The sequence below is a fragment of the Panthera onca genome, chromosome A2, assembly GCF_046562875.1.
Source record: "Panthera onca isolate mPanOnc1 chromosome A2, mPanOnc1 haplotype 2, whole genome shotgun sequence".
NCBI lineage: Eukaryota > Metazoa > Chordata > Mammalia > Carnivora > Felidae > Panthera > Panthera onca.
In genome coordinates, this window is record NC_138340.1 from 104386091 (window position 1) to 104412150 (window position 26060).

General features: G+C 38.8%; 1 pseudogene; it reads left to right on the forward strand.

The window, feature by feature from the left end:
* LOC132676624 (centromere protein V-like) overlaps positions 1–20172 on the forward strand; it is a 47424-nt pseudogene extending 27252 nt beyond the window's left edge.
* The last annotated feature ends 5888 nt before the right edge of the window (positions 20173–26060 follow it).

Consider the following 26060-nt stretch of genomic DNA (forward strand, 5'->3'; position numbering starts at 1 on the left):
GGCCCCTCCAGAACTACCCATTCTTCATCTATTTTATCTCAAATTCTTCCAAAAGCAGAACTTGAGAAAAGGAATACATGAAGGTAGTTATTTTGGGATATGATGTTAGGGAACACTAACTGGGGACTGAGATTAGTAACACCGAGAAGGAGGTGAAGCTAATCCAAGAATGGAATTATTGAAGTTGAGTGTTAGTTACTGTTATGAACGACTGGGGCTCAGTCTAGCTAAAAATTCTCTGAAGAACTATGTAGTTCCACTCCCAGAATGGTTTGCTCAAGACATGGAAGAGGATATATTTATTGACTGGCTTCCAATCCTGATTGGTTAAGGGTTTCCCCAGCAGCCACTAACTACCTTGCATGTACACTTTTGAGTATGCTGCAGCATGGATAGGCAGTCTAGTTTCATGTAGGGGTCTCACCCAGTGAAGGCAAAAGATTGCGAGGAATAAGAGATAGCTAAGTCCAGGGGCTATTGCTGCAGCTGGTTGACACAGAAATGGCCAGAAAAGAATAGTGGGCCAGGGGAATGTGAGACAGAACATAAAAGATGTATGTCTCAACTGCCCTTCTTAACCTGCTCCATGCCTCAGAGGGCTGATCTCTGTGGCCTAGATCATCTGAGCTCCCTTGCCAATTTGACTTCTCATTGAGTCTTGGTACTAGGAGACATGACCAGAGATCCGAAGGCAGGAGAATAGAATGGTTGGGGTATTTATTTCCCCTGCTTCTTCCCTCCCTGTACTGCCACTGGATGCAAATCCAACTGGGTAGTGCTGCTTCTGAGGCTCCAGCTCTCTTTCGGTTTTGGTATTGCCATTCTCTTTATACCAAAAGCCACAGATACTTCCAGGAGGCCTTCTCCCACAGCTGTTGCTCTCCCTTGGATACAATAACCTCTTGTCCTTTTTTTTCTTCAGGCCTAGAGTAGGTTTTTAGTTTTCTGCTGCTGCTGATCCTTGGACCCTGCCCAACCACTCTAAACAGTCTTTTCATTAAACTTTCATCTGTTTAATCCTTTGTGCTTTGTTTTCAATCTAAATAATATTGAGATTCTGTTAGCAGTAAAGAAGGGGGAAGTGTTTTTGGGGTTGGCATTAAAGAGCGTCCATTATTCCTGTTATAAGGGCCAAGATCAACAGAAAGCTTGCCACCGATGTAATGACTTCAGTACACTTTGAAAAATAGCATAGAGATTAAATTCCTATTCTGGGACAGTTTTCATCTTCATTGGCCCCTATTTCCACATTTTGGATTATTGAACTGAGGCAAATGCTATATTTTAAATGCTGTATTTTAAATTTTCATTGCATTATTTTTTCTTCTTATAACATTACTGTTTTTTTTTTTCAGTGTAAAGGATTAAAATAATGCAAAAAGGTTTAAAGATGAAACTGAAAATCTCCTTTAATTCAACCTCCCACAGAGAAATATTAATATATTGGTATGTTTTCTTTCAAACATTCTTGAATGGAACTATAAAATAAGTCAGCACTTCCATTTTATGTGTGGAAGGAGGACACAGAAAATATGTAGATGGGGGGAGAGTAAAGGAGAATTAAGTCACTTTGTTGCTGGGCAAGCACCAAGTTTAAATATCTCTTATTATTCAAAGATGCACAAACAAGAAAAAAGAATATAGAAGGAAAAAAAAAGAAAAAAAAGCAGTAAATATTTATAATTTCCCCCCCAAAACATAAGTCAACAATCAAAGGAAGACCATGCTTTTCAAGAACATTTTCTATGGTTAAATACTTGTGGCAACTTAAATGCCATCATGGGGATATGGATAAATGAATTATGGTGGGTTAATTCAGTTGTACTTGCTCATTACTTTGAGAACAGTGTTAAATTTTTGAGAACAATGTTATTTCAAAGAATGGACGTGATAGCCATTCTGTGATGCATATGAAGTGTTTATAAGCATGTTAAAAAGATATTTGTTCAAATGCTATTTGTGCACTACTTTGAGAACAGTGTTATATGTCATACGTTAATAGAATGAGGTAGACTACTATATGATAATATGAAATGATCTTCAAGATGTATTAAGTGAAAAAATCAAGGCTAACATAAAATGATCCCATTTGTATTAAAACCAGAAAACATAGGGGCACCTGGGTGGCTCAGTTGGTCAAACATCCAACTCTAGATTTTGGCTCAGGTCATGATTTCATGGTTCACGAGTTTTAGTCCTGTGTCGGACTCTGTGCTGACAACGCAGAGCCTGTTTGTAATTCTCTCTTTCCCTGTCTCTCTGCCCCTTCCTTGATCTCTCTCTCTAAATAAATAAACTTAAAAAAAAGCACAGAAAACATAAATATGCATTTACATGCTCTTGTATACATAAAATATTTCTGGAAGGAAATGAAAAATTATTAACAATTTTTGATTTTAGGAAAGGGGTAAATATTTGGGATGAGAGATTTGCTTTTAATTATATATATTTTTGTCATGTTTGATTGCTTTTTCTGTTCACATATTACTTATTCAACTGGAGGAGATTACTTGAGGGAACAAAATCACATTTTAATTGTGCACTCAATTAACTTTCAGAAGGCACAGAATCTCTGAAAATGAGAGAAGAAAGAGGATATAAAAAAAGTAGAAAGGGGTTTCTACACAGTTGTAAGTAAAAAGGGAACTGACAAGAAAAGTTTAAATTGGAAAGAAATTTAAAATGTAATGAGGAAATTAAAGCATATGTTAGAGTACAGATAAAAATCATTTCTTAAGAGAAATAATGGTGACTTGAAAGACTTCTTTCAACAATTTCCCGGAATTCATAAGATAAGTATAAGAAAAAAGGAGAAGATATTAACAAGAAAGAAGAGGACAGGTGTATAAGGCAAAGAAGAGAAGTTCAACCTACAGAAAATTGTTCTTCCAAGAGAAGAGAAAAAAATTGAACAGAGCAACATCAGGAAATAATGGCGTAAAACCTTCTTGAGGTGAAGAACATCCTGCAGCAGCACATAAAAATTGGGCAAAAGAAAAACAACATTTAGACATATTCTAGTGAAATTTTTGAATTTTAACAGGAAATAAAGAATCTTCAATGAAGAAGGAAAATGTAGTGAGAACTGACTGGCTGATCTTAATCCAGCATAATAATGAACATTAGATGTCAGTGGAGTAATGTCTACAGAATTTTAAAGTAAGTAAAAATAATTTGAGATCTAACCCTGAATTTCCTGTTTAGTCATGGTAACTATCATGTATAAAGAGAGACTTTTTATTTAGTATATATTGATGTACTTATTATGAACTTTAGAAAATATACCCCACATATTACTCCTGATGAAAAAAGATTACATTAAGATACATTTAAACCAGACAAGATTTTTAAAATAATTTTATTTTTAAAGAAAATAAATGTTTCTCATCCTTTCTGCTCCTGAAAGGATGAAATAGACATGTTTCTCTTTATTCTTCCTGCTAAGTACAAACTTCCTGCACATTACATATAAAACAACTATAAGAAGACTTTGAAAGGTGGAGAGAAGTCACTAACTGACGATCTTGGGACCCAAGAAATAACACAGTGCTAAATTCCCTTGGATTTCCTCTTTGCCTCATACATCCCAGATTTGGAGCTAAAGAAGCCAGCAACCCAGAAAAACCAATGGATACAGATTTAAAAATCCCACCAAAAGCTTCCTCCTTCTAGTCAAAGGACCAGGTAAGGGGAAGCCTAAAAATACTGAAAACTTTTAGACAATAAGCACTCTATTATAACAAAAAACCTCAGAAATTCTCTGACCTCTCTCTCACCCATGACAACAAAGTTTGAGTGGGGATCCTAGACTTCTGTCCTTGCCAGAATGGGGCAAGGTTTTCATTCTTTAGGTCAGGGTGGTGTCAGAGAAGGCTGAATAAGGGCCCAAACTTCCATATCTGTTGGGCAGTAGTAAGGAGGCCTCACACACTCTACTGTGCCAGTGGAAACCACATAGAAATCTTGGACTTCCAACCCAGTGCAGTAATGAAGCACTTCTACTCCTCCTTCTGGAGTAGTGTCAGAGGACATCTAGAATGGAGTCAAGGGTCTCATCACTTCCCAGGTTAAGAAGGCCGCTCATATTTCCCATGACGTCAGTTGAGACCACAATGAACAATTTTATACACATAAATTTGATAGTTTATATGAATGGACCAATTCCTCAAAAAAGCAAATTACCATAATTCACCCAGTACAAAATAGATAATTTGAATAGCTCTGTAACTATTAAAACATTGAATTAATTATTTTAAAACATCCTAAACAGAAATCTCCAAGCCTAGATGGTTATCCTGGAGAATTCTACCAAACATTCAAGGAAGAATTCACATCAGTTGTATACAATCTCTTCCAGAAATGAGACAAGAGGAAAGTATTTCCCAACTCATTTTATGACACTAGTTTTACTCTGATAAAAAAAAATTAGTCAAGGGGTGCCTGGGTGGCTCAGTCAGTTAAGCATCTGACTCTTGGTTTTGGCTCAGGACATGATCTCACAGTTCATGAAATTGAGTCCTGAGTCAGGCTCTGTGCTGACAGTGTGGAGCCTGCTTGGGATTCTCTCCTCTCTTTGTCCCTAACTCCCACTCTCAAAAATAAATAAATAAGCTTAAAAAATTAGTCAAAGACAGTACAAAAAAAGAATTATAGACCAATCTCCTTCATGAATTTAGAGGCAAAATTCTTAACAAAATATTAGCAAGTAGAATTCAGCTAAATATAAAAAAATATGCATCATGAATAAGTGGGATTTATTCCAACAGTGCAAGGCTGGTTTAATATTTGAAAATTAACCAGTGTAATCCACCATATTAACAGAATAGACAGAAGAAATTATATGCCTATAGCAAGCAATGCTGAAAAAGCATTTGTCATAATTTAGTACCTATTATGTCAAAAAGCACTTTACATAATTCAGTACATATTTACCACAAAGACTTTCAGAATAAATAGGAATAGAATGGAGCTTCTTAAATTTGATAAAAATCATGTACAAAAATCCTACAGGTAATATTTTACTTGTGAAAGACTGAATACACTCCTCTAATATTGGGAAGAAGGTAAAGAGATATCTACTCTCAACAATTTTATTCAATATAGTGCTAGAAGTTCTACCTAAAGCAAGAAGGCAAGAAAAGGAACTAAAAAGTATTAGATTAGGATGGAAGAAATGGAAATGGAATTAGAATGGAGGAAAAAGCCTGTTTCTGTTTTCAGAAGACATAATCATCTACAAAGAAATCTCAGAGAATCTACATAAAAACTCATGGAATTAGTGGGGCACCTGGGTGGCTCAGTCAGTTAAGCGTCTGACTTCAGCTCAGGTCATGATTTTGCAGCTCGTGGGTTCCAGCCCCATGTCGGGCTGTGTGCTGACAGCTCAGAGCCTGGAGCCTGCTTCAGATTCTGTGTTCCCCTCTACTACTTGCACTCTGTCTCTCTCTCTCTCTCAAAAATAAATAAATAAATAAAATAAGCATTAAAAAAACTTATAGAACTAATAAGTGAGTTTAGTAGAGTCACTAGAGAGGCATAGAAAAATCTATTTTATTTCTATATATTAGCAATGACCATGTAGAAATCAAACTTAAAAATAAAATACCATTTAAATTTTCTCAAAAAACCCCAGAGAAAAATACTTAGGTGTAAAACTATCAAATCTATCAAAATGTGAACAAGACTTGAATACTAAAAACTACATTCTAAATCCAAACATTCAATGCTTTCATAAGAATGCTGATGAAAGAAATCAAAGATTACCTAAATAACTGAAGAGATGTACTGTGTTCATGAATTGGAAGACTCAACATAGTAAAAATGTCAGTTCTCCACAGGTTGATATACAAGGTTTTAATATCTTTAATTTATTTTTGAGAGAGTGCAAGTGGCAAGAGGGGCAGAGAGAGGAGGACAGAGGATCCAAAGCAAGCTCTGCACTGACAGCCGCGAACGGATGTGGGGCTTGAACTTATGAACCAAAGATCATGACCTGAGCCAAAATTGGATGCTCAACCAACTGAGCCACCCAGGTGTCCCTTGATATACAGGTTTAATCAATTCCTTTCATAATCCCAGACATATATTTTGTAGATACGCGCAAGGTTATTAGACTTTTTATTTATATTATTATTTTTAATTAGTTATTTATTTTGAGAGAGAGACAGCATGAGTGGGGGAAGGGAGAGAGAAGGAGAGAGAGAATCCCAAGCAGGCTCCACACTGTCAGTGTAGAGCCTGATGTGGGGATCAAACACCTAAACCACAGATCACGACCTGAGCCAAAGCCAAGAATTGGACACGCAACTGACTGAGCCACTCAGGTGCCCCAAATTTTATTTTTAAGAGAGAGAGAGAGAGAGAGAGAGAGAGAGAGAGAGAGAGAGAGAGATGCCTGTGTGGCTCAGTCTGTTAAGCCTCTGAATTTGGCTCATGTTATGATCTCATGGTTTGTATGTTGGAGATCCAAGATGGGCTCTGTGCTGACAGCTCAGAGCCTGGAGCTTGCTTCAGATTCTGTGTCTCCCCCTCTCTCTCTGGCCCTCCCCCACTCGCTGTCTCTCTCTCAAGAACAAATAAACATAAAAAAGAGAGAGAGAGGCAGAGTCTGTGTGTGTGTGTGTGTGTGTGTGTGTGTGTGTGTGTGTGTGAGTGTGCTTGCATGTACACAAGTGGGGGAGGGGCAGAGAGAATCTCAAGCAGATTTTACACCCAAGGCAGAGTCTTACACAGGACTCGATTACACGAACCATGAGATCATGACCTAAGCCAAAATCAAGAGTCGAATGGTCAACCAGCTGAGCCACCCAGGCACTCCAAGCTTACTCTGCCTTTTAAATGGTTAAGTCAAAGAACCGGAATAGCTAGAACAACTTGAAAAACAATACATTAGGAGGAATCAGTGTACCCAATTTCTACAGCATCCTGACTGTATGTTATTGGCAGGATAGATACATAGATCAATGAACAGAATACAGAATTGAGAAATAGACCCACACAAATATGCCTACTTGATTGTTTACAAAGGTACAAAAGCAGTCCAATGGAGGGAAACTAGTCTTTTCAACAAATGGTGCTGGAGTAAAGTGGACATTGATAGAAAACCAGATATATAAACCTTTGGAAAACCAAAAGTAATCTACTAGTTATAAAACTAGTAGAAGTAAAACAAAAAGTATGACCAATATAGCAAAACATGGGAGAAAAAAGAGTAGACATAAAAGAATAAGTCTAGCAAGTAGGGGGCATAAAACATGTTATATATGTAAAAGGAATAGAGTAAGACCCAATATATAAATTATGATAATACATTTAAGTGGGTTGACCTTTCTAATAAGAAAACAAAGATGTTCAAGTATAGTTAACAAACACATATCAAATAAAGTGGCAAAAAAAATTCTAAAAAGGTAAATGCTAAAGAAGAGATATATGAAGAAGGAGTATTTCAAAGTAAAAGCTAGTAAGAAGATACATTAGGCAAACACAAACAGATATAAAGCACAGATAGTAATATTAACATCAAAGAAAATAGAATTCATGGCAAAAACCATTAAAGGGGACCAGGAAGATTTTTTTTTTTTTTGTATAAATGTAATAGTCATTAATTTGAATGTACTGAATAAAATCAAAATATATAAGAAAACACTAAAAATATGAGATTTTGAACACACCTCTCAGTTTTTTTAATGTTTATTTATTGTTGAGAGAGAGAGAGAGAGTGAGTAGGGGAGGGGCAGAGAGAGAGGGAGACACAGAATCCGAAGCAGGCTCCAGGCTCTGAGCTGTCAGCACAGAGACCGATGTGGGGCTCGACCCATGAGCCTTAGAGCTGTGAGATCATGACCTGAGCTGAAGTCAGCTGCCCAACCAACTGAGCCACCCAGGTGCCCCCATACCTCTGAGTTTTGAACAGATCAGTCACACATAAGGAAAAGAACATTTTAATCAATTAATCGTAGCATTTAATAGTATAATTTATAACATTTATATTTATAATATATAATAAATATCCTATGTAGTATTATAGTATAATAATATGGTATACAAAATAAAATAATAGTGTCTGAATTAAATAATTTATAATATATTTCATTCAAACTCTATTTATTACTAACAGAGTATACATTTTTGTCAACCCACAATCAAACATTTACAAAAAAATTGAGAACTTAATAGTGCACAAAGAAACCATAAGTTCTAGAAAGCAGAATATAATGGGTACATTTTTGGCTCTAATGAAAATAAACCAGAAATTAATAATAAGGAAGCAAAATATCTCCAATTTTTTGTTTGTTAAGATTAAACAAACATTAATACAAACTGGTGTTCTGCAAACTCAAAGAGAAGTTCAAATCAGTTATTAGAAAAAACAATGGCAAGGAAGTCGTTAAGTAAAAACATTAATGGCATCTTATCAAGCCTGCAGTCAGAAGCAAATTCATAGTTTTATATTTTTTCATTATTAACAAGAAAAAAATAAAGCAATTAACTCAGTAAATTCTTAAAGGTAAAACCAAATAACAGGAAGTTAAGCAGGACCTTGTGTGTTCTGTTCAGAGCTGGGGGCGCAGGCCTGGGTCCTGAAGCTAGGACATGTGCTCTGTAAACATTTGTTAAGTTGATATGTGAATGAGTGATTAAGCGAATAAAAATAGAATTTGTGGAATAAAAAGAATATTAATAGAACTGAAAATCTATGACTTCCTAAAGAGGCTCAGTCTGCATTCTTCTTAAAAAAAAAAAAAAAAGTTTATTTTTCCTGAGAGAGAGAGAGAGGCAGAGAGAGAGAGGGGCAGAGAGAGAGAGGGACAGAGAGAATCCCAACCAGACTCCAAGCTGTCAGCACAGGGCCCGACGTGGGTCTTGAACCCACGAACCTAAGATCATGACCTGAGGCAAAACCAAGGGCTGGACGCTCAACCAACTGAGCCACCCAAGTGCTCCATCAGGCTGCATTCTTGAAGAGGACTCCACCCTTTGCTCTGGGAAGCTGTGATAATGGACAGAAAGGTGCAAGTACCTGTTTCTAGGGCAAACAGGTGAGCTGAGCCAAGTGTGGTCTCAGATGTACGGGTGGGGGTGCTAGAGGCCTCATGGTTCATTTCTGGAATGTTCGGCACCTTCTAGGGGGAAATCTGTCACAGTGGAAGGTTTGTCTTAGAACCTCTCCTGAACACACAGTTTTAAATAGGAGAAGGTTGTTATACTGCTGGGCCTGAGAAACGGAAGGAGAGGGAGGGTTTTCATTGTTACAGGAAAGAATGTAGAATCATTAAAGACTCATTTTGATTACTCACTTCCTTCCAGAAAAGAAAGAGCAACAAATAGTATCCCAAGCTAATGACACATTGTGAGATATATTAACTGTAGAGAAAGTCACTTTTCACAGTTTCCTGTTTCAAGTCACTCTGACCGGCTGCCTTCACTTCTATGTGCAACATCCCCAAGTCTTCTGCTGTTGAGGGGAAATGATATATTTTTATCCATTATCAATCCTTAGCTCTCAAAAAATTCCCATTCCTTTTACCTGTGAAAAAAATCAGCCAAATTGAAATGAAAGTCTTCAAATTTCAAAATATTGAATAATATACATAATTAAAATTTCCTGTCATAGCCTGGCCTCCCACTTAAAAGAGCCCAACATACTCCTTTTGAATTAGATAGTATTTTTCAAGATCCTGTTTAGACTCCTACTCAACCCCTCTAACTTCTCAGGTGCTTCACACAAAAGACTGGTTTGCCGTTTTGCTTTTGTTTGGAAGGTCACCTTTATCAGGGCTATAATTAATTCTTTCCAGGCTAATAGTGTTCCCTGTGATTCACACAGGTCTTAAGGGGAGAAAATTGATAATCTAATAACCATAGCAAAGTGAGACATCTTCACCTTCCAGACCAGGTATCTGGCTTTCTCTTTTTTGGCTTACAATGTGGTCTGTGGTTATGAGTGCTGCTAGCTGTAGGAGAAATTAAAAAAAAAAAAGTTCCTTGGCTTTCTGCAGTTTAGCAGCATGTCCCGGTTTTCAAGTACAAAGTCAGATTCTGAGTCAGCCCATCCCTGTACCTGGAATCAGAGGCTTTTCATGCAATAAGATACAACAGCTTAGCTTGCATGAGGTTTTTGGGAAAAAGCCAAATATTCAAAAAACCATCTGCTTGCACTGCTCATAAATCACAGAAATGATTGCCCTTGATCTGCAGCCATTCCCCATTATAGAGGATATTGGTTTCCAAAAGATGTCACAGCATATTGAAATGAGACAGTCTCTTCCAAGCAGAAAATTCCTCTTCACAATTACATGATATAGTGGAGTAGAATTATGTCATGTTAGCCCTCAAAGGCAGATAGGATCTCAGAGAAGATGCAGGTGGAGGAGTGGTTGTAAATTTTGCAACTAGCATAAAGGACAAGCCACTAACATTTTTTATGCTTTGCTCCAGTCAAATGTTGTAAGAGTTTGAAATGATTGGGAGCGATGAGTTGTATTTCTGAAGATGTCTTTTAACCAGGTGTCCATCTTGTCACTTGTAATACTGTTTCGCACCAAGAGTGAAGACAACGGCAGTTAATAGAATGAGTATAAAGAATGACTGTACTGCAAACAGCCCTTGAAATCTAGACACCGTTATTATTTAGCACTTGGGGAGCCATCTGCAGAATACTTGGCATTGTGCAAAGCATAAGGGATGGCAGGACAGCTGGCCGATGGCTCTGATGATCTAAGTGAGACACAACCTTCTGAGGAGCTGGCATGGCACATGCATGCTCCACTTATTTACCCTCTGTTGTAACAGCTAGTGAAGGACTGGGTCTGAAATCCACAAAGCATTGGGAAATTCCTACTTTAACACCCAGGGTTCATTCCAGCTGGGCTGATCTGACAGCATGTTTCTGGGTGATCTGTAGGGAACAACTTGCAGTAACAGGCTCATAAGTAGTATCTTTGTGGAGGAAACGGTTCCAGTGGGGGTTCTCTCATCCTAAGTTTACTTCACCATCTGGCCTGAAGTCACTAATGTGGTGTATACCTATCTTGATTGACATGAAAATTCTATTGTTATTAAGTGGTGTTATGTGTCTCTGGTAAGTATTCAGATGGTCTTCAATAAGCAGTAAGTACTATGAGTGTTAACCAACCTTGATGATCATTTTTGGTTTAAATTTGTTTTTCATGATGGTCCTGTGAGATTTTATTGACCTGTTTTAGCTACTGAGGATGTTGGGCTATCATATGTCTCATGCTTGGGACTGGGAAGTAGGGAAAAGTCCAGAGTAGATAAGCAAAAGATTTTGGTGTTTTACAGACTTGGGTTTGCATTCCAGTTCTACTGCTTAGGAAATACATGATGTTGGACAAGTTATATAACCTCTCTATGGCTAATTTTCTTCATTGATAATAATAATGCTACCTCATAAGAATGTTATGAGGATTAAAATATGCATATATGTATAGCCAAATGAGTACTCAATAGTGGGTAGCTATTATTACTCCCATTCAAGAAAGTGATAATTCCAGGACAAACTCTGATAGAGTAAAGTTAGTGTCTGAGACAGAATTGAACAACCAAAGTGAAAATAAAGACTAGGGCAAGATCATTTCCTTTATCCCTCAATTCCTTATGTGTTTCATCAGTTCTTATGGGGATAGATTGTTCAGACCGAATTAATATTGAACACTCTGTGTGTATGTGTGTGTGTGGGGGGGGGTGCATGTACACATGCATGTGCCTGTTTCTGTGTGTACATGCTTCAGTTTGCAAGGAAAAGAAATAGGCTCTGTACCTGAGGGATGGAGATCTGTCTCAAGGACACATAGGAAGTAAAGAAATACTGGGAGCTCTTTGCAGCTACCTTGGGCGTCAAGAGCCTGGAATGAGGTTCCCAGCTTTTTAGGCTACAGCAGCAGCTCCAGTGACTGCTGTGTGTGAAGACTCAATCATTCATCATTCCTCAGACAGATGCCCATTACCCACTGCCCCCGTGCTCTAGTGAGCACAATTGTCTTGGCTAAAGTTGTACCTTACCCTCCTTCTCTTGACTTTCAGAACAACTCGTTGTCTGCCTTCTATTGCTTCTCTCTGAGGACCGAGTCTCCAGTTGTCTTGTATGTACTCCAAGAACTTGCCTCCTTGGCATAGTTGAGTGATCCAAGGATGGACGCCTAAGCTGAGACAATATTATTCTTTCTCACAGGAATTACAAACTCAGGATGGATAGGTAGGGAGGAGCAGCTGAGTGTTGTTAACAGCCACCCTCCAGAGCAGGGTTTCTCAACTCTGGCACTTTGACATCTTAAGCTGGAAAATTTGTTGTGGGGGCTGTCCTATCTGAGCATTATGGGATGTTTAGCTGTATCCCTGGCTTCTACCCACTAGATGTTGGTAGCACACTCTCCGTACCCCTCTCTCCCCATCAGTGTGACAATAAAAAATGTATCCAGATCTTGCCAAATGTCCCTTTGGGAGGGAAAAGCACTTCTGGCTCGGAACCATCACTCTAGAGCAGTGCTAGAAAAGTGTGGCCTAAGGACTGACAGCGTCAACATCATCTGGGAGCTACTTATGCATAGAAAATATTGTCTCTCACATCAGAACCAATGAATCAGAATTCAGTGGTAGAGTACCAGACGATACATTTCACAAGGTTTGCAATGACTTTTATGCTTACTAAATTTTGAGAACCACTGCTCCATACTTTGTTATCCCAGGTGTGATTGGAGTGTCCACAGCCTCAGATCATATGAGAGTTTGTTAGGAATACAGAATCTTAAACCCACCTCAGACCCAGGTTCAGCATCACCTAGGAACTTGCTGTAAATGCAAATTATGTCTAATTGATTTTTATGTATATCAGAAACTCAGATTGGAGCCCAACAATCTGTTTTAATAAGACTTCTAGGTGATTTTGATACAGATACCTTCAACAATGGCTGCGGATTGGAATCACCTTTGGGATTTTAAAGAATATTGATACTTGGGTCTTATTCCAAAAGATTCTGATTTTAACTCATTTAGGGTATGGACTGAGTATCAACACCAGAATTTTATAATTCTCTTGTAATTATCATGTGCAGGAAAACTCGAAAACCACCACCAAAGACAGAGGGTCTTCAAACTCAACTGAAAATGTCTGGAGTTTCCATGGTTTCTTCACATCTCAAATCTTCATTGCTCAACCCCTATTTTAATTTGGGGGCCACTTCTATACTCTTCCAATAATGTTTTCAACTAAGCTAGCCAGAACCCATTTCTGTTGCTTACAACCTTAATAACCTCAACCCAAATAGCCATCATATAGGGGAGACATTGAGGTAGACTCTCAGGAAATCTATAAAGTCAGGTATTTGGAAATGGTCATTGGATTGTGTGTGTGAGGGGGAAGCACCCCAGTATATTCTGGGATAGAAAACTAGAAGTCTGTGATACACAGTCAGCCATGAGGGACACTGTTCAAAAAGTATCTTCCTGCCTGTAGCCATTGGGCAAAAGGTTGCAGCTAGAAGTCATTAGCTTGTAATACTCAAAGGAGCTGAGGGATTGTTGCACTGGCTTGGTCATGGAGGTTTGGGTAAGCCATCAACAATAGCTTCTATATGGGTTCATTACACTGATGATGTTAAAGTGATGGGCCTCGGAGAACAGGAAATGGGGGATACCTCAGATGTTTGGGTCCAAGGGCTAGGAGATAATGCCTACAAAATCTCTGGGGTTTGATACTTTGACATTTCTATGGCATTAAAGATTTAGAGTATTCTGGGATATTATTTCTATTTTATTTTTTTATTTCGTTTTAATTTTTTTTTGAGAGAGAGACAGAGAGAGCGTGAGCAGGGGAGAGGGGCAGAGAGAGAGAGGGAGACACAGAATCTGAAGCAGGCCCCAGGCTCTGAGCTGTCAGCACAGAGCCTGATGTGGGGCTCGAACTCATGAACTATGGGATCATGACCTGAGCCAAAGTCAGAGGCTTAACTGACTGAGCCACTGAGGGCACTCCTGGGATATTATTTCTAAAGTAAAGGGCAAGTGTATGTACCTGGTGTCTCCTACCATGGAGAAGGAGGCACAACACGGGGCACGGTGGTCTTCTACATATTCTGAAGATAGTTTATGATTATTTGAAAGAACATGTTGTGTATTGTCTGTGACCTATTTATTTGTTAATTTGAGTCAGCTTTCGTAGGTTTTACTGTGTAACAAAAGCCTTGAGAATCTGAATGGCTTGCAAAAATAAGCATTTACTTTTCCTTTCTTTGAATCACACATTGCCATGGCAGCTGTCCTACAGGTAGCAGGGAGGGCTCAGGGTGCTCTATGTCTTTTCATTGTAGGCCCAAAGCTGAAAGAGTGCCACCTACTTGGGATGTTCTCCTGGTGCAGGGTGGGGGCACAAGAGAACAATTCATACACGTCACATCTTAAAGTCTCTTTTAGGAACTGGAATACTGTCATATTCACCCATATTCCATTGATCAAAGCAAGTCATATGGTGGCGAAACCCACAGTCTGTGAGAGAAGGAAACACAGAGTAAAACATGGCAAGATAAGACGGAGAAAGAATTATAAATTTATCTGAAAGTCTCCCAGACCAAGAGATTTGGCTCTTTCATAGTAAAGTTCATGTTGTTTTTTACTCAACCCTAATTACCCAGCAGTTCCAAAGGTACTGTTTGGAGACCAGGATGCACAATGGAGTCTGTGATAAGCCCTCATGGGACAATCCAGTCATGATCTCTAGAATTTGAGAGCAGAGCCATGCTCTTCTTTCTAGGTAACTCCTCCTTTTTAAAGGGACTCTGGTGAAGACAGAATCCCTGCTCTTGGACAACTACAGGCTTTGAACTATTTATAAGCAACTAATGCTATTTGATATACTTAGCTTGAAAGCTGGGTATAGCTAGTAATATTCCATCATCAGATCAGATACCAAAGGCACGAATAGTTTGTACAATCAGGTTGCACATGTTCCCATCGTTCACATTGCCATGAGTTCCTCAGTTTATACCTATAGATAGTTTCATGGGTAGTTTCCCATAACCATGTGGCTAAAGATAAGACATTCTCCTTGGCTCTCTGTAAAATACTGATATGAATTGGAAGTAGCCTGTTGTATTACAGCTCCAGATAGGAGTGGCCCTGAAAGATGGTGGAGAAAATTAAACCTCTCTCTGGCCAGAAAACCAAACATAACAATTTGCTATTTACTTTGCCTAGAAGGAAATTTGGCTTAAAATCAGGATTTGTATTGATTTTTAGGCGATTTTTTTTGTCTGACCCTTGTTGGGAAAGAGCAAGATTAGGATAGTGTTGACAAGATAGTAAAGGAATGGTTTGACTGGATCTCACAGAATGAGCTTGGAGCATGAAAACAGTTGTGTCTCATTTATACCTTTCAGAAGACTTTCACTGTGGAAGAGACTCTTAGTTGTCAGGTAGACAGGATGGCCCATAGCTACCAGTCTTTTTCCTTTATTAGGCAGTACAGGTTTTAATCAGCCGGCTTATGAATAAAGCAGGCATGGTGGCAGAGATAGATGCTATACTTGCTATAGGCTTAACTTTGTGAATTTCACCTCACTAGATATGACTTGCCTGGTTAGTATCATTGCTGAGTGACCAATTTTTCAAGCAATGGCTTCAAATCCTGAACCACAATCTGGCACCAAACCTCAGGGGTGCTTCCTGGATACCCAGTAATTAGATCAACTAAATTGGGCACCTGTCATCAGTGAATAAATCAGATTCTTTCTTTTCTTTCTTTCTTTCTTTTTCTTTCTCTTTCTTTCTTTCTTTCTTTCTTTCTTTCTTTCTTTCTTTTCCTATAAGAATAGATATGCATGTTCTGGACTTATATTTCTTTTTCTTCCTATACTCGTCTTTTTTGAGTTTATTGAAGGTCATATACTCTGTCAGAGTAAACATGTGACCCCTAAATTCACAGCAAAAGTAGTAAACAATGGGATGATACCCAAGGGATTACTGGACCCTATCATATGCCCTGTCATTCAGAAAATACTGGCCTTATAGGATGATTCAATGACCTAATAAAAACCCAGCTGTGACATGAGCTGGCGGTTATCACCTTGCAATTTTAGGGTGCTATTTTGTAAGATGCACTATTTGGTCTATATCTGTTATTGGCAGATTTGTAGAGGAAAACTCCAAGACATCCTTGGAACATCCTTATTTTTTTTTCTTTATGAGAGTAAGTTATTCAAACTTTTCTTCACTTTTATGAAATAACTTGGTACCTGTCCAACAAGCCACCTTCCCCTTTTTTGCCTTAGTTTGTCAGTTGGTTTCAGTTGCTTGCAACCAAGGATTCTTTTTTTTTTTAATATAATTTATTGTCAAGTTAGCTAACATACAATGTATACAGTGTGCTGTTGGCCTTGGGAGTAGATTCCCATGATTCATCGCTTACATACAACACCCAGTGCTCATCTCAACAAGTGCCCTCCTCAATGCCCATCACCCACTTTCCCCTCTCCCCCTCACCTTCCCATCAACCCTCTGTTTGTTCTCTGTATTTAAGAGTCTCTTATGGTTTGCTTCCCTCTCTGTTTGAAATTATTTTTCCCCTTCCCTTCTCTGGTGGTCTTCTGTTACGTTTCTCAGATTCCACATATGAGTGAAATCATACAATATCTGTCTTTCTCTGACTTATTTCACTTAGCATAATACCCTCATGTTCCATCCATGTTGTTGCAAATGCACCCAAGGATTCTTAATGAATACACCCTACTACTAAAGTATGTTTCTTCTTCTTCTTTTAAATAGCTATAAGAGAAGCCATAATGATCATTTTCATTGAAGCAAATAAAATAGTTGACAATTTTTCAAAAATATGGTGGACATTTTAGTTGTACACCCAGTATCCATTCTTCTTTACTTTATTCCTAAAAGAAATCCTGATATTCTTTAAGAAAGAAAGGTGCCCACTTTTAAAACATGAATTGCCCAGCCTCTTCTGCTGCTGGGGATGACTAAAGAGAGACATAGCTCTAAGTAGATGCTGCTTTCGGAAAAGCATTTGAAAGGGAACAAGTAAGTCTTTCACCTTTTGCCCTCAGCATTTCCTTCTTTTCTCTTGCCTAGAATTCAGAGTGAGTTGAAGTTGGAGCATCTATCTTGTATCCCATGGATTAACAATGTAACGCAAAGCCACCTGCTGAGGATGACAGGGCAGAAGATAGGAGCTGAGACACTGATGTCATTGTGAAGTCCTTGGACTAACCACGGATTGCCAACCTCTGAACTTACTCTAATGAGAGAAGAGCTGAGACCTTTTTGATTAAATCACTGTATTTTGGGTTCTGTTACATTTAAATGAAGGCAACATTGAATTGGCACATATAACTTCCCTTTTTATTAGAGTTTCAGGACAGAACAAAAACGTTTTTATTTCCATATAGATGACAGAGCTGCACAGATTATTTGAGGCTGTTGAAAGAACAATTTATGGCCATTTTTTTTCTTTTTTAGAGATTGAAATAACTAATAACTTTTGTTAAGATTGCTATGATTTTAGCTGACAAAAGGAACATAGATGAGGAATTTAGGAGAGGAATAGGTTTTGATGTGCCAATTTCAGGCACATCTGCTTGTCTTCAATTTATTTCCCAAACACAGAAATTACCTTATTTGTTAAAAGGTGCTGTTTTTTCCCTGTTACCATTGAATTCTACCATCACCAGGGAATGTGCTCTTCCCTTTAGTGGTGCTGATGGCTTTGTGTTTTACCTTCAGCTCTGCAGAACTCTCTCCAGATTTCCTTGAGAAATATTCACATTTGCCTCAATAAGCAGTCCATTGTGAAGATTTTTTGCATGGCTAATTTAAGGGCCTTGTCTTTAGCTTCTCTGGTTCTCTTTCTTACTAAATAATCTTTGAGGTTTTATACATGACCATCTGTGGGCTTTCTGCATAAAATGCAGGATTTTATGTCACTGTATCTACCATGCCAGAGCAGAGCACAGGAAGGTAAACTTCAAGAGCCCCAGGGTTGAACACTGAAATATCTAGGCCAAAATCTAGACAGAAATTTGAGTATCACAGTATCCTAGAGCTGGAGGAGGTCTTCAGGATCATGTCACTTAAGTCCCGATGTCAAAGATGCCTAGACAAAAGCTAAGAAGGCGAGAGGACCTACCCTACTCTGTAAGTAGAATCAGGAACAACGGAACCCTAATTTCTGATGTAGAGTTCTTTCTAGGGCCTTACACCTCTCTTTCCTTCTCTGTTCAGGTTGAGAAACCTCATACTTGGTTTCTCTTTGAACTTCCTCCCAAGTCACCATTCATTGCTATTCCTACTTCTTTTGAACCTTTCCCCCTTAAAGCAGAAAGCATTTGTATCTAGTTGTTCAGTCATAAGGTACTTTCTTTGCATGTGTCTGAAGTTGCTACGTAGAAGTCAGACACTGGCTAACACTGGGACACTCCCCTCCTGAGGCGGGATTGTGGAGGCTTCTTTTGTAGTGACAGCTCAGAGCTTTACCAAGAATTCTCATCCTAGGCATTTCCGCTCCTTCTTGTATTTTAAGAACTTCTACATTAGTTCCCTATGGCTGCTGTAATAAAATGCCACAATGTTGGCTTAAAACAGCACAAACTTATTCTCTTACAGTTCTGGATGCCAGAAATCTGAAATGGTTTTCACTGGGTTGAAATCAAGGTGCCGGCAGGAATGTGCACTCTTCTGAGACTCCAAGAGAGAATCTTGTCTTTGCCTTCTCTGGTGTCTAATGCCTGCTTGTCTTCCTTGGTCTGTGGCCCCTCCTTTCATTTTCAAAGCATATCACTCCACTCTCAGCTTCCATCTCCTTTCAGTGGAATTTCCCTCCGCCTGTCTCTTTTAAGAACACTTGCTTCCATTAGGGTTCACATGATCATCATGGGTAACCTTCCTATCTCAGGACCCTTAACTTAATCACATTTTCAAAGTCACTTTGGCCACATAGGTAATACTGAGTTTCCAGAGATTAGAGCCTGGATGTCTTTGGGAACCATTATTCATCTTACCACAACCATCCTCTCTCTTTTTGACCTTTATCTGGCCATTTGGTTGTATTGGGTACTGACATCTACATACACCTGAACACAGTGTACATCCCAAGATTAAGGTGCCTTCATAGGAAAATCAAAGTTTTAGCCTGCATTTAAAAATTTTTCTGGGAAAGATAATTCTGTTGTGTGTTTCTGCCTTAGGAACAGAGAAAATGATACCAGCATTGGCGAGAGCAAAGTGAGAAAGACTGAAGAACACTCTGCAGAGATGGGGTGCGGAGCCTTGCCATGGTCCTGCTTCCATCCATGAACCCCATCTGAGTCTCTGCCCTTGCTGTGGTCTGCTGATCAACCCTTTCTTGGTTTCTGTGAGATGCCTTCTTCTCTGAACCACAAATTCTTTTCTTTCCTGTGAGTCCACTTTTGCCACTCTCAACCAAGAGTCTTAACAATTGCAAGATTAGAAAGACAGAGAGAGAATGTCGCTGTTCATGGGGTAGAGAACACAAGACCTGTAGGTAAGAACCTGACTTTGATTCCCTTGATATTGGGCAGCAGGAGGGTAATGACTGGGACTGGAGGCAGAGCTACCAGGATGCTCTGTCAGTGTAATATTCTGGCTGTGATAACTAGCTTTCAAAGTTTCAAAGCCAAACTACACAGTCTAGGCACTGTGTAGTGAAAGCAGATAATATGTGCAACCAAAGAGTAGGGAGGGAGGTATTTGTGGCCTTAACAGAATAGTTCTTTTGATTCCCTGAAGCACTATTACTTAATCTCTTGAAGATTCTATAGTTCAAGGTGTTCAAGCCAAAGGACAGGCATTTTATTAGAGAAATGCTATTAAGATGAAGGAAGGGGAGGACACGGTGAAGGTCCTTGCTCTCTTCAAAGTCTCTAATCCTGGATAACATCCTTGGAGTCACTTCAAAGACTTTATTTAGATCACGGAAAAGCAGCCTTCCAAGGTCGTACAGCAGGCCTTCCTTGCTTCTCCCTCCCTGGAAATGGCCCCAAATTAAGCTGGTTTTAATGATCTTTTAGCTGGCAGCAGACGGCCAGCCAGAAGGAAAAATGGGGAAGAGGTGCCTGGGAAAAGTGGGCTGATAAAGGTGGAGGCAGTTTTGCCCCAGGTGTGCTGTGCCACCTCCCAGTCATCTCCTATGTCTAAAGTACAGGGATGGAAACCCATGCTTTTTTGAGCTTGATGACTGGAAATCAAGTTTTCTTTATTATACGCTGTATTATATGGCTATTATATATACTAATATATACTACATTATAGTCCTATAGTCACTATAACACATATAGTCTCGCATTTTAGTGAAGGTTGAGAAACTTGTGAATTGAAGAGGAAAACTCAAGTGGGATATGCAATGTAGAGCCTGGGAGGAGAGATGCCCTGCCATGTAGTGCTATGACACCATTATAAGCCCCCAAATGACTTGATTTATCAATTCTAACTAGCCAGGTTTCCCAAGAGGAAATCAACAATTCCCACCTAATGCAGAATGAATGAAAAATGGCATCTAGGACATTGGAAAAATAAAAAGGATTCTCTCTCCTCTGAAACAAAAGGGTTGGAGATGATCAAGGTCTTTCCAGCAATAGAGGTGGGTAGGGGGAAAGAGAGAGAGTCAGGGACCTGGGGTACGTACACGTGGCAGTGGGGATGCTGGATCCTGTTGAGGCATAGGTGAGGGAAGATACTATGGTGAGTTCAGAAAAAAGTGAAAAGCCTCTGAAGGAAATGGAATAACAGCATAGTACACTCTCTCCTGGAGGAGATAATCCCTCTCAAATCAGTGTGCCCACTTGCTTCCTGTGAGGGATGAGGACTGCTCATTGCTAGGGTTGTGTTACAAATGTTAGCGCGACTGACACGACATCTCTTAATAAGGGGCGAGTCCTTCGTGTATTTTTGATGGTACACCGGTGACACAACCCCTCTCAGTTAAGCAGAGAAACGGTGCAAGAGTAAATTGTCAATGACAATATCAGAGTCCTCACTCGGCTTCAGGGATTAAGTGAACAACAGCCTGGCCAGGCCCCGACATGGCTTTAGGCACCTTAAAAAAAAGAAAAAGAGCAACCAAATTAAAGCCACATATATGAGAGAGGGAAGCCTCTCGGCCCAGCAGGGAGATACCTTTGATTAAAGCTCGGTCTGACCTTCCTGCTTCATCTGTACAGAAATTGAGACACGATTCCTAAATGGCAGGACTTTGCAGAATCATAATGAGCAAGGACCGGGATGCTTTGGGTAACATTTCCATCTTCATTCCTGGAGTAGGCAAAGGTGCAATTCAGGGAGGGTCTCTGTTATTTGTTATCAAAAGAACAATGCACTCCTCTTCCCCCTGTTTCTTTTGTGCAAAGGCAGGATTATCTGCGGAACAAATAATTCATTCCTGGACACTTCAGATTGCTTTTCTGCCCGGCTGAATTCTTAGGTTATTAGTGTTTAGTGGATGCCAATAGTTTGATGGGAAATCTTCTATTTGAAGGGTGATATGTATTAGTAAAGAATTCACTCTGGGAAAGCAACTCAAGCTTCAGAGACTTTAAAACAAAAACAAAACCCAATCAAACAAACCTGTTTCATAGTTAATGAGGGTAAAATAAACCAGAATTTTATTTTAAAATCTATTATGTTTCATTGAGTTACAGTTATTTAAATGGCAAAACGCCCAAGTAGTTTATGTGGTTAACTTGACTTTCACATTAATGGTGTGGGATTAAAATAATTTCTACCATTTTGGAAAATACATCTACTACAGCATTGTCTTCCTACAAATTAAAATTAAAAAATTAATAAAATCTGGACTCTTACATTATTAATACCCTCCATTTAACTTTATTTTCTATAACTATGTGAACTATAGTACCTAGCGCCTTTTTGGTACTTAGAAGATTAAAACATTGTAATATAATATTTATATTGGAGGCAAGGTCCTGGCGAAATTGTATAGATATTTTTGAAGCTTGAGAAACAGTACCCTTATCCGTCATATTTTTACACTAAGGAGTATATGTTGCTATAAGATTTTGGTGAATATATACTCACCCAAGAGAGAAGGGTAGATTTTTCTGAAAGTCAACAATGCTTATTAAAAAGAAAATTTCTGCCAACTTGTGTAGAATGAAATTACAGGATCTCAAACAGCTTCTCCACTGTCAACCGTTGTCATTTAACATGCTTTTTATGCCATGTCAGGTCTGTGTTCCTGAAAATGGCGAACATGTGTCCAATAAAATCTCACCTGTGTCTGCATCGGGAAGGAATGTATTATGTTCACATCAGCGTTCCCAGATGAAACCAAACACGTTTATGTTTAGCAGTGGTCTGCTAGGGGGAAAAAAAAGAATTTTGACTGGAGAAGAGAATGGAAACCAACCGTAAACCAAGCCCTATTCAAAAATGAGGACATGCTGCCCTCTTGTGGAAAACTGTCGTGCTAACATGTGCAGCCTGAATTGAGTGCTTTTTATTTTCCTGAAGAAATTGTTTTAAGGTGGCACTTAATTCATCACCCAAAACAATACTTGAACATTTCTAGTGGCATCCATATACTATATTTATTCTTTCACCTACCCTTCTGATGCAGAAGTTCAAATCTAGACCCAAAGGCTAGGCTTAACAGTTGTTATAAATACATACATACATACATACATACATACATACATACATACATAAAATCATTGATGTTCCTTCCCCTGAAAGAGAATATCCATCCTTTTCCTTTAACCACCTTCTCTTTCTCATCTTCACTGTCCTCACCAATCATATCATGAATAAACTTTGCAGCTTTCTATGTGAAGTAAACTAGAGAAATCTGGACATTTCAAGCTTTGTTCCAAGGCATGGCTAATCTTTTCCTCTTTTGTAATATACACTTCTAAGGTGTGTTTGCATTTTGAAATTCTGCCCCTCTACTCACCCATTACCAGTTACTACTTACAAACATATACATGTGTCTTCCACATTACAAACAGAAACAGAAAGAGCACCCACAAACAAAGCAGTACAAAACACACCTGCCCCCAATCCTATACTGCCCTCTCTCTCTGATCCTACTTCTTTGAATTTTGCTAAAAGAAGAGGCTACACTGTCTTACTTCTTTATTGTCCACTCATTGCTCAATCTGCCTGCCCACTACCTTCTCAGAGACCACCATGCTATTGGCTCTTCTGTGGAAAGAGGTCTCAGCCATTTTCTCACCACCAAGTAGCTCAGCATACTCTCCAAGTTCTTTCTCTAAACCACTAGTTCCTTGTATCCGTGAAAGATTTTGGTAATTCAGTAATTTTTTAAGTGCTGCCTGCTATTGGTCTTCATAGACTCAGAGCGCAGGAAGCACATCTGATGCTCTGAGAAATCCCATGGCAACAAAGTCAGGTCAGTTTAATTTAACTTAAGAGTTTCCTCAACCTACCTGACTGAGAAATCCTTTTTTTGTTTTTTTGTTTTTTGTTTTGCTTAATACCAATTAAGCATCTGGAGAGATAGTGTTTCTCTGCACAGATTTTTTATCATACAAACAATTCTTGACGTATCCTTGAATATTCTTCTTGTGGAGGTGTGCGAGTCTTCTTCTAGGTGGCATTCAGAGGAGGAATGCAAGGAGTCTTAGATACAGTCAGAGAGACTGCCCTCCAATGGCCGCCATGCCAGCTTGTAGTGCCCATGATATGCAGTGATCTGTTTGCTCACCCCGTGCTCAGACCGTGGTGTTATCAGTTTTTTTTTAATTTGATGGGCAAAAAAGGAAATATTGAGCTTTAATATCTAATTATCCGGTTTTTAATGAAGTAGAGGTACATTTATGTGTTTTCCCCTTATCTGTGAGTTGCTGTATATATGATTTGATTTGGGGGGATGATTTTTATTCTTTATATATATTCTGGATTCTGGTCTTTTGCCTTTTATGTATAATGGGAACATTTTTTTTTTTACTCAATTTGTTACTTATGTTTTAATTTTTATGGTGCCTTTTGCAACTTAAAAAAAATGCCCTTTGCAAAGTTTTAAGTTTTGACATTGTCAAAATTATTAGTATTTCCTTTCCTATGTTTTAAAAAGACTTCCCTGTCCCTAAGGAAAAAATGTATTGTCTTATGTTTTCTATATCAAACTTCTTAATTCAACATTTTTATTCAGTCTATTGATATTATCTCAGTATCAACTTGTCTGGGCACATTTGTTCAAGTAAATACATGTGTTTCTATAGATTTATTTTACAGTGAATTTTATTTAAAGCAATTTCTTTAAGCGTATTAATTTGTTTTTGAGAGAGACTGCATGCAAGCAAGGGAGAGAGAGAGAGAGGAGGGAGAGGGAGGGAGAGAGAGGGAGAGGGAGAGAGAGGGAGGGAGAATTCCAAGCAGGCTTCACATTGTCATCATGGAGCCTGATGTGGGGCTTGAACTCACAAACTGTGAGATCATGACCTGAACTGAAATCAAGAGTAGGATGCTTAACTGACTGAGCCACCCAGGCACCCCTGTAGTGAATTTTAAAACATAATGCATGGAAAGTGTTGAGGGGCACCTGGCTGGCTCAGTCAATGGAGTCTATAACTCTTGATCTCAGGGTTGTAAGTTCCAGCCCCATGTTGGGTATAGAGGTTACTTAAAAATAAAATAATTTTTAAAACAGCTTGAAAAGAAGACTTTCAGGTGCACATTTGGGTACATATAGAGGACGATTTGGATGAGAAAGGACATCTTTATTTTTCTTTCAAATGAAGAATATTTGGTTAGATAGAAAGATATCTAGTCGCCACATTTTTGAAATAGGCTAGGTACTTATGCTTATGTTATTGTATTCCACGTTATTGATAATGTTGCATTGCTTGATAGCATTATTTTTAATTTTGGCAGTTGAAGTTTATCTAAGTTTTGATTGTTCTGGTTGACTATGTTAGAATTTAAAATTCATGTCCTGAAATTCAGTCCAACATTCTTGAAGATGTAACTGGCAGTTGCCTGACATTCTTATTTTTTTTTTTTTTTTTATGTATTCATGAAATCTCCCTGTTTTAGTGTTAAGAATTGCAGACAAATATTGTGCTGCTAAATTCTGGAAGGGGAAGACTGAAGGATTAGTGTTTTGTAGAAGAGTGAAATAGAGTCACTATCCTTCTTGACCCAGCAAATGAATGCCATTAGGTGATTTCTACAGAGGTTTTGCACTAGCAATTTGGTCTCAATTAATGATGATTTTAGTGGAAGGATAAGGACCAATTATCAGAGCCTCAGAAATATTTCTTTGTCCAGGTAGTTTAGTGTTGTTGGTAAGTTCATCTGTGACATTCTTGAAATAACCGGAGACTTAATCCCATTCCCAAAATGAGAAAAAAGTAAGGATCCAGAGGAAAAGCATAGAAAGCCACGTAAAAGTGACCTGCAGTCTGAAGGCTGACGACAGTGTGGGGCACTGTTGCACATCCTTTCTATTCTCAGAAAGAAGAGTTACTCAATTTGAAGGCCTGGTAGGGCCAAACTTTGCTTCTAGTTTTGACTGCAGCCAAAAGGAATCAGTGAAATTGTTCCAACTGTTGGGGGTTCAGAAATAGCCTAATTTAAATTCAAAGTAATTATCTTTGGAATAGAGGTGAATCATTTAATTAGCACAAGTTAAGGTGATATCTTGGGTAGAGAGGAGAGATGAAGGTATATGATAAGGCTGCCATTCTGAGTTGCAGATTTGTGTCTTTGTGTGTTTTGTTCGTGTCCTTGTGTGCCCCTAATTTTACTTGCCGTGTGTGGGAGCCATCACCAAGTGAGGATGATTCCAAAGCCAGAGAAAGATGGCCCCTGGAAGGCCACACTGAATCTGGTCCACCCATTGATGGGACTGGTCCAGTGAGGACATGATTATGGAATGATAAACACTGTGAAGGGACATTGCTGGCACAATTCAGACCCATGACACGAGCATGGTCAAACATTGGCACCTTCACAGCGCAAGTGCAGACTATTGAGATGTGGAAACTGACCAAGGGATAATCCTTGTTATTTCTGACCAGATACCCTGTTGCTAAGCACAGTGATGG